Source organism: Ranitomeya imitator, chromosome 10 (assembly GCF_032444005.1).
Source record: "Ranitomeya imitator isolate aRanImi1 chromosome 10, aRanImi1.pri, whole genome shotgun sequence".
In the NCBI taxonomy this organism is placed as follows: domain Eukaryota; kingdom Metazoa; phylum Chordata; class Amphibia; order Anura; family Dendrobatidae; genus Ranitomeya; species Ranitomeya imitator.
In genome coordinates, this window is record NC_091291.1 from 103,362,795 (window position 1) to 103,376,508 (window position 13,714).

General features: G+C 45.3%; 1 protein-coding gene across 1 annotated transcript in view; it reads left to right on the top strand.

The window, feature by feature from the left end:
* The first annotated feature begins 3,395 nt into the window (after nt 1–3,395).
* The window catches only part of NPHP4 (nephrocystin 4), a 292,383-nt gene continuing 282,064 nt past the window's right edge, over nt 3,396–13,714 (top strand). The window contains exon 1 of the mRNA XM_069742453.1: nt 3,396–3,681. The gene's annotated coding sequence lies outside the window, so the exon portion shown is untranslated. The remainder of the gene's footprint in view (nt 3,682–13,714) is intronic.

Below are 13,714 nucleotides of genomic sequence, written 5' to 3' on the forward strand. Positions count from 1 at the left end.
GGCTTTGAACTGGTGGAACACCCCCCCCCCCATTCACCAGATCTAGCCCCCAGTGACTTCTTTCTCTTTCCTCGGCTCAAGGAACACCTCCGGGGCAAGAAATTTGACGACAATAGCGACGTGATAACCGCTGTTGGGGATTTTTTTGAGGGTCAAGATCAAGAATTTTTTTCCGAAGGGAATTCTAAGTTTAGAAAAGAGATGGACTAAACGTATAGACTTGTTAGGAGACTATGTAGAAAAATACATTTTTTTTTTTTACTATATTCATTGTGTTTAGTATTGATTATCATTACTTTTTGATCGCCCCTCTTATATATATATATATATATATATATATATATATATATATATATATATATATAAAAAGGAAAACAGCACTACAAAAATGAAAAAAATGTGGACTTTATTGCCCGAATGGCAACGTTTCGGATATAGTATCCTTTCTCAAGAACATATCATCAATATTTTTCAACAATCTGACCAGAAAAAAAAACACTAACGAAGTCCAGGAAGAAACATATGATGTCCTTGTACAACAAAGAATAACCCTTCAGATCATGAATGACCGGTGAAGTGGCTGTGCAAATAAAACACAAAACAACCATATACCTCATAGTCATATTTAAATGGATATGGACTATCCTATATTGCACAGTGATATAACTAAACAACTTAGGAGTACAAGTGTATTCAGTCTCCTCTCACCCCTCCTGGCTGATAGCTGCTGCTTGCACTGAGCAGTGTCAGATCTCAGCAGGGAGGAAGGACACTGAGGAGCTATTAGGCCCCTTCAGAACTCAATCAGTTCTGCCTAGTGCGGTGTCAACACTGATGCTCAAGCAATATGATTTTTTTTCTTTCAAATCATGTTACTACCTTGCTAAACCCGAGTTAGTCATCTAGCTCTGTCTATATTTCGTCCTGGTCCTGCCTAGAAGACAGACTCCCGGCGATCAGGCACTTATCCCCTATTCTATGGACAGGCCAAGCATACTGGGTGGCCAAGCACTGGCGGACACAGACAGAAAAGGGTCCCTGTGCAAGAACAATATATGGGCCCTTTGCAACCCAAAAGCTCCTGAAAATGAAAAATTGCACCTGCCTTGGAGGTAGACATGGCACCCGTTATGTCTTGGGCCCCGGTGCGGCCACACAGATTGCACCGATGATATGTCCACCCCTGTTGTTCATCTTCCCTTCAAGTAAATGGTCTCAAAGCGCATTAGTCGCCAGCAGCCACTAGCCATTATATGTTTCCACTGTGTTCCACCCTGTACACCAGTTATATCCAGCTGCTACTGGCGCAGATTTCTTCTGATTGGTGGGAAATGAGCGGTCAGTTGTATTCTCCTGGACAGCCCCTCTTAAAGGGAACCTGTCACCCCCCCTCAGGCGTTTGTAATTAAGGCTACTGTCACACTTGCGTTGTTAGGCGTATGTCGCAATGCGTCATTTTGGAGAAAAAACGCATCCTGCAAAGTTGCCCGCAGGATGCGTTTTTTTCTCCATTGACTTGCCATTAGCGACGCATTGCGACGTATGGCCACACGAATACGTTCAATGTATTGTTTTTTTTTGTGCGTTGTGACCGCCATTTTCGACGGCGCATGCGCGGCCGAAACTCCGCCCCCTCCTCCTCGCTCATCACAATCACGTTGTAAAACTGCATCGTCTGCCCACGTTGTGCTACGTTTAGTACACTGTCCGTCGGTACGTCGGGCCAACGCATGGCGATGGCCCCATACCGACGAAAGTGTGAACGTAGCCTAAAAGAGCCACCTTGTGCAGCACAAATGCTGCATTCTGACAAGGTGGCTCTTTTAGTTATGCTCCCTGCACACGCTGAAATAAACGCTTATAAAATGTGCCCCCTCATACCCTGAAATATTCCCGGAGGCGGGTCTTTCCCTCCTAATCAGACGCAGCACAGCCGTCACTCCGGACCTTACTTACAGCGCAGGTGCCGGGGACGATAATGCTGCAAGAGGAGACGGCGCCCGGCGCGCACAGGTCCGGAGTGACAGCTGTGCTGCGTCTGATTAGGAGGGAAAGTCCCGCCTCCCTGGCAATTTCAGGGTATGAGGGGGCACATTTTATAAGCGTTTATTTCAGCGTGTGCAGGGAGCATAACTAAAAGAGCCACCTTGTCAGAATGCAGCATTAGTGCTGCACAAGGTGGCTCTTTCTCTTATAATTACAAACGCCTGAGGGGGGTGACAGGTTCCCTTTAAAGAATTATTCCCATCTTCCCAGATGCCAATGGTCTTATAGTGCTCGTAAAAAAAAAAGCCATATTGCAATTTAATGCTTCTTAATATTGCAGTCGTTCTTGAGATATTAACACTTTTCTTTTGTTTACAGCTCGTTGCCTAGGAGACCGACCACCGCTGCTGTCTAGCTTGTAAGGGCTGTGCTGAAGCTCACTGGGAATAGGAGGTAACAGCGCGCTCCAGTGATCCCGGGCAGCTTCCAAAACAGCTCAAGCTCAATAGAAGAGAGCTAGTAAGCGCTGTACATGTTCCGCTGCCTAGAAGCAGGGGTCGGTCTCCAGGGCAACAAGCTGAAAACAAAACAAAAGTGTTAATTTCTCAAGGATGGACGTTTTTAATAAACTGTAAATTGCAAAAGTGCTTACATTTACATTACCTTACAATACCCATGTCAAAAAAAAATGGGGGTAACCCTTTAAGATTTATATTGGCTGGAAGATTTCAGCTCTGAAGTGAGCAGAATTCAGTCACAGCAGAATTATACAGTGATTAATGTACTTAGCTCAATATGTAATGTGTATAATCCACATCTGCATACATCTGCAAAGAGTTTGTATGTTCTCTCCGTGTTTGCGTGGGTTTCCCCCGGGTTCTCCGGTTTCCTCCCACATTCCAAAGACATACTGATAGGGATTCTAGATTGTGAGCCCCATCGGGGACAGTGGTGATACTGTGTGCAAACTGTAAAGCGCTGCGTAATATGTTAGCGCTATATAAAAATAAAGATTATTATTATTATTATCCACAAACATGATGTGGAGATGATTTATGACCACGTCACATAGCTGTGGGCAGTGACCATCATCCAAACTACAAGTCCCAGAATCCCCGTGCAGCATAATCAATGGTGGAGAGTCATGGGAAATGTAGTTACAGAGGGGTTGTCATGAAAGCAGGCAGATAACTAAATAACTACAACTCCCAGGATCCTCGCTAATAGAAATAAACGGAAAAGCCTCATGGGAAATGTAGTGTGGCCCCTGTATAAATTGTGGCACCGCCGTGTTCTTGCATTATGTACATACACAGCTATAACAAGTCTGTCTGCCGCCATCACCGTCCCGTCTGCTCTGAGCTGCGGCAGAAGCCATAGATAAGCGTCTCAGTAGAGATTTCCGTAACCACGGTAACAGACGCTGGATGACAGACGATACCATTCTGTCATTAAATAGGGGGATAGTTCGTGATATGATATGAGTTAAATGCTTGGTTATTCCTATTTGCTTATTTTAAGGCAGCCGTTAAATTCTGAGTATGAGGCTCGGTATGGGAACACGATACTGACACACGACTGGCTGCGCAGCAGCAACATAGATGTATTCAGGATCGGACACCCCCCGGGCGGATATTAGTTTAGCTCAAACGTAAACTTACATGGAAGATGGCAGCTCGGAGCTGAAGAAAGGAGGTGAGTGGTCTGCGGGGGGCTGGGGATGGTGATACAGGAGGCTGGGACTTGTAGTGCTACAAGGAGACGGAGAAGTGCTGCAGGATGTCATATAGCACTGTATAGACAAGAGCTATCTAGATAAAATGGCAAGGCAGCACTCCATAGATGTCAGGTGACAAAATGTGGATTTTATTCAGACCCACATGGCTTGGAAAAGCCTCAGTGTGGCCGAAACATTGCCATGTGGGTCTGAATAAAATCCACATTTTGTCACCTGACATCTATGGAGTGCGGCCTTCCCTTTTTTCTTACGAGGCTGAAGTTGGTTTCTTATTCGTTCAGTTTCTTATTCGGCAATTTTTTCTTTTTCTGTTTTTTTTTTTCTTTTATATAGGTTTAACCTCATAAAATAATCATCACAATAATCACACGCAATCCAGTGAGGTGCCCTGATGTGAATACACTTAAAAACCGGTACAAAAATGACAGAACTGGCACAGAGCGGGCATCAAAAGTGGGCACCGAAGGTCGTTACTGAAAGGGTTAAAATGACTTTGGCCCCTGACACCACTGTGCAGACATATACAACAGGGAGCCGGGCTGCAGGGACCATGGAGCATCACTGTCTGTGTATTCTTAAAAACATCAGTTAGGCTACGTTCACATTAGCGTTTTGCGTGTTTGCGTCGGGCGACCCTATATTTAACATGGGGGACGCATGGACATGCGTTGTGCTGCGTTGTGCGACGCATGCGTTTTTTTTTGCCGCAAGCGTCGGGCGCAGAAAACGCAACAAGTTGCATTTTTCTTGCGTCCAAATTTCGGCAAAAAAGGACGCATGCGTCGCAAAACGCAGCGTTTTTGCGTGCGTTTTGGTGCGTTTTTATTTGCGTTGTGCGTTGCGTCGCCGACGCAGCGGCGCACAACGCAAATGTGAACGTAGCCTTACTTATCCAAATATGTGAAAATTGGCTGTTTGCGCACTTTGATGCCAGTTCTGATGCCCAGAGCCCGTTTGGGCCAGGCTGAAGAGGCGTGTTTGTGATGTGGGGCACCCTGTTCTATATGTGTGCAGTGTGAGATCAGTGGCCCAAAGGCATTTAACCCTTTCATTAATGCTGAGGAGGCCCGGCCACCCACCTGTTGGTACAGTGCTGTCCCACTTTATCTATATCTATCTATCTATCTATCTATCTATCTATCTATCTATCTATCTATCTATCTATCCATCTATCATCTACCTACAGTGCCTTGCGAAAGTATTCGGCCCCCTGGAACTTTTCAACCTTTTCCCACATATCATGCTTCAAACATAAAGATGCCAAATGTAAATTTTTGGTGAAGAATCGACAAGTGGAACACAATTGTGAAGTTGAATGAAATTTATTGGTTATTTTTAATTTTTGTGGATACTCAAAAACTGAAAAGTGGGGCGTGCAATATTATTCTGCCCCTTTTACGTAATACTTTGTTGCGCCACGTTTTGCTGCGATTACAGCTGCAGTCGCTTGGGGTATGTCTCTATCAGTTTTGTACATCGAGAGACTGAAATTCTTGCCCATTCTTCCTGGCAAACAGCTGGAGCTCAGTGAGGTTTGATGGAGATCGTTTGTGAACAGCAGTTTTCAGCTCTTTCCACAGATTCTCGATTGGATTGAGGTCTGGACTTTGACTTGGCCATTCTAACACCTGGATACGTTTATTTGTGAACCATTCCATTGTAGATTTTGCTTTATGTTTGGGATCATTGTCTTGTTGGAAGACAAATCTCCGTCCCAGTCTCAGGTCTTTTGCAGACTCCAACAGGTTTTCTTCAAGAATGGCTGCATTGGGAAGGGGTTAATGGGGGCGCTTCAACATTTGGTGCCTGTGGGATGCATTTATGGGGGGGCTTTTAACACAAGATGACACTCAGCCACCCACCAGACAGGGAAACTGACCCTTACTTCACAGCACAGGTAGAACATATGATATCAGTTGTGTTTTCACCTTTCAAGGCAGATTACACGAAGACCAATAATAATAATACTGACATTTATACATTCACGATGCTGAAAGCTGACTAACATCATCTATATAATCTGAGGAGAATGGCTCCTTAGCTACAGGGGAACTACAAGTCCCAGCAGTCACTCATATTATGCCCTCCACCCTCCTCTCATGTAAGAGGGCTCTCCTCATCAACAGCCTCTATTTCACGCCTAGAATTGATCACGCAATGATTTCTGGGATTTGTAGTGTAACTGTCCCCGTCTAGCGTTTTGCTGCATTCTCTGGAGATCAGTTCCCAGAAACCATTTGCGGCGCATGGATTTCTGGGAACTGTAGTTCACGTCTGCTGTTATTTAATGGTGAGAAGTGATTATTAAACTACAACTCCCAGCAATCATTGCGAAAACTGCCGGCTTTCCTCAGATTCTCTACTATTTCTAGGAGGGACATATAGCTAAAGGACAAAGGATGATCAACAGGCCACTGAAGATATAAAAATACAAAAACCTTTATTGGAATACAGTACATGCAACTAAACAGGTAGGCAGGTGGGTATAACCACAGTGCATACAGACAATTTAACCAAAACGGGACATGGGGAACCTGGCTAGTAGAATCATGGTGGTATTAGAATAAATGGATGGTAAAATCATAGATGGGAAATCCTACTGATGGCCCCAAGATAGAAGCATGGGAACACTGGCCATGGGCCAAATGCACAATATCACATGAAGTAATCATTTAACAAAATATAGCATACCCAAAATACGGATCCAGTGAATCACCAAAATTGATCACACCAGGAAGCCAGGGATCACCACATTACCCCGACGCGCGTTTCTGCGGAGCCTTCGTCAGTGGGCATGGCCATAATCAAAAATGTGCGGCTTAAAAAGAGGACCGGAAACAATCGGTATAAAACCGGAAATAGTATGCCGTTGCCATGGTGTCGTTATGCGATCGCGGATATCGTTATGGAAATGCATAGTATTACAACATAAATGCATCCATACATAGTGGAGAGAGCGAACGATATCCAGGACACAAATAGTGTAGAAAAGGGGCCATGATATGAAGATGCGCTGAACCGCTGGTGACGCATGCGTAGTCGGAGCACAAACCCCGTCCATCAGCGTCGGCGTCATGGCCTTTTTGGTAAGGTGAAATGACTAAAAAGCAGCAGTTCTGAATTTTTTTTTCAAATTTTTACAGCATTTACTGTTGTGAATTCTGTGGCAGAGCTCCCTCCTGTGGTCACAAGTGGTACTTCGGCTGGTTCTCTCTGTGAGCTTCCATTGGTGGAGGAAAGTGGTACTGCGGCTTCTGAGTTTCCTTCCTCAGGTGTTGTGGTGAAGTCGTTAGGTGCTGCTCTATTTAACTCCACCTAGTGCTTTGATCCTGGCCTCCAGTCAATGTTCTAGTATTGTAAAGGCACAGATGATTGGCCTCGGGGAGACCAAAACATCCAACACCGCGGAGACACCATCACGTGTTTCTCAACGCAGTGATTCCAGAACACTGCCCCCATCCCTTATGGGAAATATGCAGATGCATGTAAAGAAGCTGCGGAGACACCATCACGTGTTTCTCGACGCAAGCAGTGAATAGCCAGGCCTTTCCCCGGGAAGGAACAACCACGGGAAGGGCAGCATCCTATGAAGGAAAGCCACCTATGCCAAGCATGGTATCCATCCACAGACAGCTGTTTCGGGGTTTTTGCCCCTCGTCAGTGTGGAGTAGGAATCTGGCTATTAGGAGCAGTGCCTAGTAAAAAGGCTATAAAGGCACAGATGATTGGCCTCGGGGAGACCAAAACATCCAACACCGCGGAGACACCATCACGTGTTTCTCAACGCAGTGATTCCAGAACACTGCCCCCATCCCTTATGGGAAATATGCAGATGCATGTAAAGAAGCTGCGGAGACACCATCACGTGTTTCTCGACGCAAGCAGTGAATAGCCAGGCCTTTCCCCGGGAAGGAACAACCACGGGAAGGGCAGCATCCTATGAAGGAAAGCCACCTATGCCAAGCATGGTATCCATCCACAGACAGCTGTTTCGGGGTTTTTGCCCCTCGTCAGTGTGGAGTAGGAATCTGGCTATTAGGAGCAGTGCCTAGTAAAAAGGCTATAAAGGCACAGATGATTGGCCTCGGGGAGACCAAAACATCCAACACCGCGGAGACACCATCACGTGTTTCTCAACGCAGTGATTCCAGAACACTGCCCCCATCCCTTATGGGAAATATGCAGATGCATATGGCTTTCCTTCATAGGATGCTGCCCTTCCCGTGGTTGTTCCTTCCCGGGGAAAGGCCTGGCTATTCACTGCTTGCGTCGAGAAACACGTGATGGTGTCTCCGCAGCTTCTTTACATGCATCTGCATATTTCCCATAAGGGATGGGGGCAGTGTTCTGGAATCACTGCGTTGAGAAACACGTGATGGTGTCTCCGCGGTGTTGGATGTTTTGGTCTCCCCGAGGCCAATCATCTGTGCCTTTATAGCCTTTTTACTAGGCACTGCTCCTAATAGCCAGATTCCTACTCCACACTGACGAGGGGCAAAAACCCCGAAACAGCTGTCTGTGGATGGATACCATGCTTGGCATAGGTGGCTTTCCTTCATAGGATGCTGCCCTTCCCGTGGTTGTTCCTTCCCGGGGAAAGGCCTGGCTATTCACTGCTTGCGTCGAGAAACACGTGATGGTGTCTCCGCAGCTTCTTTACATGTTCTAGTATTGGACCTGTTTCCTCCTGGATCGTTCCTGTGGCCTGCTGCTCTGCATAGCTAAGTTTCTCTTTGCTATTTGTTTGCTGTTTTTTTCTGTCCAGCTTGTCAATTTGTTTTTTACTGCTTGCTGGAAGCTCTGGGACGCAGAGGGTGTACCTCCGTGCCGTTAGTTCGGTACGGAGGGTCTTTTTGCCCCCTTTGCGTGGTTTTTGTAGGGTTTTGTGTTGACCGCAAAGTTACCTTTCCTATCCTCGCTCTGTTCAGAAAGTTGGGCCTCACTTTGCTAAATCTATTTCATCTCTACGTTTGTCTTTTCATCTTAACTCACAGTCATTATATGTGGGGGCTGCCTTTTCCTTTGGGGTATTTCTCTGAGGCAAGGTAGGCTTATTTTCTATCTTTAGGCTAGCTAGTTTCTCAGGCTGTGCCGAGTTGCATAGGGAGCGTTAGGCGCAATCCACGGCTGCCTTTAGTGTGGTTGGAGAGGATTAGGGATTGCGGTCAACAGAGTTCCCACGTCTCAGAGCTCGTTCTTGTTTTTTGGGTTATTGCCAGGTCACTGTATGTGCGCTGACCTCTATGTCCATTGTGGTACTGAATTACCTTTCATAACAATTTACCATACAGGTTAATTTATTTTGTAATTTTAATGATTGGACTTTTGCGGATGTGGTAATCCCAAATATATTCTTAATTTTGTTTATTTTTGTATTAAAATAGGTGGTGCTTCAAATATGTAAATCTATTTTAATATTGTCTATTTTTTCTATTACTCTTTACCCTTTTAGTCCCCCTAGGGGGCTAGAACCTGCCACTGTCTGATCGATTGCTATATACCGGTAATTTAGTATGCTGCTATATCTTAAAGCACCACTCCAGTGTTTTTATTTTTTGCTGCGCTGGAGCGGTGCCTCTAATTGTAAGTTCCCTGCATGTAGTCTCATACTTTCCAACCACCGTCTTCATCTGTTGTCAGCGCCGCTCCGATCGGTCTGCAGCATTTTGTGACCTGCCCTGTGGCTCCAGTGATTTCTGGGCGGAACAGAACATAGACTAATTACACTGAGAGCTTGGGACCGTCACATTTGACTTGTGGTCAGTCAGGAGCCGTGGACACAAGATGGCAACGCAGGACTGGAGCGTTATTGGGAACAGCTGAAAACGGCGGTTAGTGAGTATAATATTAGGTGCAGGGAACTTAGATTACTAGCCCCACTCCAGTGCTGAAGCCCCCCTTCCAAAAATAAAAAAACTGTTAACCCCTTTCTGATCTCGGACGGGATAGGACGTCCGAGGTCAGAAGCCCCTCTTTGATGCGGGCTCCGGCGGTGAGCCCGCATCAAAGCCGGGACATGTCAGCTGTTTTGAACAGCTGACATGTGCCCGCAATAGCGGCAGGTGAAATTGCGATTCACCCGCAGCTATTAACTAGTTAAATGCCACTGTCAAACGCTGACAGCGGCATTTAACCGGCGCTTCCGGCCGGGCGGCCGGAAATGAGCGCATCGCTGACCCCCGTCACATGATCGGGGGTCAGCGATGCGTCAGAATGGTAACCATAGAGGTCCTTGAGACCTCTATGGTTACTAATGCCGGCCTGCTGTGAGCGCCACCCTGTGGTCGGCAGACACAGCACACCTGCATTTCTGCTGCACAGCAGCGATCTGATGATCGCTGCTATGTAGCAGAGCCGATCGTGCTGTGCCTGCTTCTAGCCTCCCATGGAGGCTATTGAAGCATGGCAAAAGTAAAAAAAATGTGAAAAGAAAAAAAAAAAATTAAAAGTTTAATTCACCCCCCTTTCGCCCCATTCAAAATAAATCAATAAAAAAAAAATCAAATCTACACATATTTGGTATCGCCGCGCTCAGAATCGCCCGATCTGTCAATAAAAAAAGGATTCACCTGATCGCTAAACGGCGTAGCGAGAAAAATTCGAAACGCCAGAATTACATTTTTTTGGTCGCCGCGACATTGCATTAAAATGCAATAACGGGCGATCAAAAGAACGTATCTGCACCAAAATGCTATCATTAAAACCGCCATCTCAGCACGCAAAAAATAAGCCATCACCCGACCCCAGATCATGAAAAATGGAGACGCTACGGGTTTCGGAAAATGGCGCATTTTTTTTTTTTTTCAGCAAAGTTTGGAATTTTTTTTCACCACTTAGATAAAAGAGAACCTAGACATGTTTGGTGTCTATGAACTCGTAATGACCTGGAGAATCATAATGGCAGGTTAGTTTTAGCATTTAGTGAACCTTGCAAAAAAGCCAAACAAAAAACAAGTGTGGGATTGCGCTTTTTTGCAATTTCACCGCTCTTGGAATTTTTTTCCCATTTTCTAGTACACGACATGGTAAAACCAATGATGTCATTCAAAAGTACAACTCGTCCCGCAAAAAAAACAAGTTCTCACATGGCCAAATTCACGGAAAAATTTAAAAGTTATGGCTCTGGGAAGAAGGGGAGCAAAAAAACAAACACGGAAAATCCCAAGGTCATTAAGGGGTTAAAGAACTTAAAGATGGCGGCAGCGAGAGGCTTTATTAAAGGCTGACAGAAGGGGTTAAACAGCAGTGGTTGGAGCTAGCTGTGGTCTCTTATTGGCCAGTGCTGGCTGTATAACAAGGCTGGCACCTGCCTGCTGTATATGGTGCAGGCTCAGCTCCAGAGCCTGCTGTATACACCTGGATGTCAGGAACAGTTAGGTCTTGGCCTAGACATACAGTGGCAAGTAATAGTTTGGTCAAAATTACTGTTGTTGTGAAAAGTTAAGCAAGTTGAACATGAAATGATCTCTAAAAGACTTAGGCTAAGTCCACACGTTCAGGTTTTTTCGCGCTAAAAACGCTATAAAAACTCATTAAAAACGTATACATTATGCATTCTATCATTTAGAATGCATTCTGCATGTTTTGTGCACATGGATGCGTTTGTTTCCGCGAAAAAAACGCATCGCGGTAAAAAAATGAGCATGTTCATTATTTTTGTGGATTTTCTGCGTTTTTCCCGCAATTCTATGCATCTGGGAAAAACGCACAAAAAACGCGTCAAAAACGTGTGAAAAAACGCGGTAAAAACGCATGCGGATTTCTGGCAGAAATGTCCGTTTTTTGTCAGGAAAATTTCTGCAAGAAATCCTGATGTGTGCACATACCCTTAAAGTTAAAGATGACACATTTCCTTTCTATTTTAGGCAAAATAAAATTAAATTAAAAAAATATATATAGAGAGAGAAAGAGAGCAAAACGGTAACAATGTTTTGATCTTTTGACTTTCAGGCTCCATATCTCCCCATCCACTGCTGCTTCTAACCGGAGACCGCCATCATTTTACAGACAACCATCTTGGCTGTCTCATACATAAATGTGACTTGCAGCTATTTAGCATATGATTAGTTATGCAGATTCTCCTCATGTCACTGCATTGTTACTGTTTTGCTCCTAAATATCTAAATTTGAAGCTTCTTCACCTTTTTTCGGGCCGCCATTCCGGACTTGTGTAATGTTGGTCGCACGGTGCTGGCCTGGACGTCTGTGATCTCACTATTATGGAGCATACGAGCCTCCTCCACTGCTGTGTTTATCGTTCCAGAACAGACAGACCTTGTGATGAGCCGACTTGTTGACTCCGATATTTGCCTGGACGTCCACCTATTGGCTTCTGAATGGATGGACGGATTTCATTTCGTATTCTTCCACCTGTCATGGCGCTCACATGATGCAGTTTGGCAATTTTCTTGGCCGGAGGAACCGCTATCGATGAGCTGAATGATGCGGTTTCTTTTCTTGGGAAATCATCTTCATGGCTGCTCCTTGATTTGAACCAGTGACCTCTCACTAGGGAATCAACCTAATAACACACTGAGCTATTAGGGAACGTGAGAACAGGTTGTGATTTGTAGTATAAAGGAAGAAAAAGATCTTTCCACAACCAGGAGCAAAACAGTAACAATGCAGTGACACAACAAGAATCTGCATAACTAATCATATGCTAAATAGTTACAGGTCACATTTGTGTATGAGATAGCCAAGACGATGGTCTATAACATGATGGTAGTCTCAGGTTAAGGTACCGTCACACTTAGCGACGCTGCAGCGATACCGACAACGATCCGGATCGCTGCAGCGTCGCTGTTTGGTCGCTGGAGAGCTGTCACACAGACCGCTCTCCAGCGACCAACGATGCCGGTAACCAGGGTAAACATCGGGTAACTAAGCGCAGGGCCGCGCTTAGTAACCCGATGTTTACCCTGGTTACCATCCTAAAAGTAAAAAAAACAAACACTACATACTTACCTACCGCTGTCTGTCCTCCAGCGCTGTGCTCTGCACTCCTCCTGTACTGTCTGTGTGAGCACAGCGGCCGGAAAGCAGAGCGGTGACGTCACCGCTCTGCTTTCCGGCTGACCGACGCTCACAGCCAGTACAGGAGGAGAGCAGAGCACAGCGCTGGAGGACAGACAGCGGTAGGTAAGTATATAGTGTTTGTTTTTTTTACTTTTAGGATGGTAACCAGGGTAAACATCGGGTTACTAAGCGCGGCCTTGCGCTTAGTTACCCGATGTTTACCCTGGTTACCAGTGAAGACATCGCTGAATCGGTGTCACACACGCCGATTCAGCGATGTCTGCGGGGAGTCCAGCGACCAAATAAAGTTCTGGACTTTCTTCCCCGACCAGCGACAGCACAGCAGGGGCCTGATCGCTGCTGCCTGTCACACTGGACGATATCGCTAGCGAGGACGCTGCAACGTCACGGATCGCTAGCGATATCGTCTAGTGTGACGGTACCTTTAGAAGCAGCACTGGATGGTGAGATGTGGAGCCTGAAAGTCAGAAGCTCAAAACATTGTTACCCTTTTTGCTCTTTACTGTATATTGTCATTTTTTTTTTTACATATTAAAAATTGCATAAAAGGAAAATTGGCCGATGCAAAAGTTTGGCCACCCTACATGGTTATTACTTAGTACTTTTGCAAGTATCATATCTTCTAAATGCTTTTTGTAGCCAGACAAGTCTTTAAATTCTTGCTTGAGGGATTTTCATCCATTCTTCCTTGGAAAATTATTTTTCAACTTCAGCTTTTTTACCGATGGTGTTATGTTTGCATCAAGGACTTGTTGAAATTTTATTGAATCCATTCTTACTTCTACCCGTGAAATGTTCCCTGTGCCATTGGCTGCTGCACAACCCCAAAACATGATTGATCAACCCCCCCCCCCCCCATGCTCAATAGTTGGTGAGATGTTCTTTTCCGGAAATTTTGTGCCCTTTTCTCTTCATACATACTGTACCTTTGATCATTGTGGCCAAAGAGTT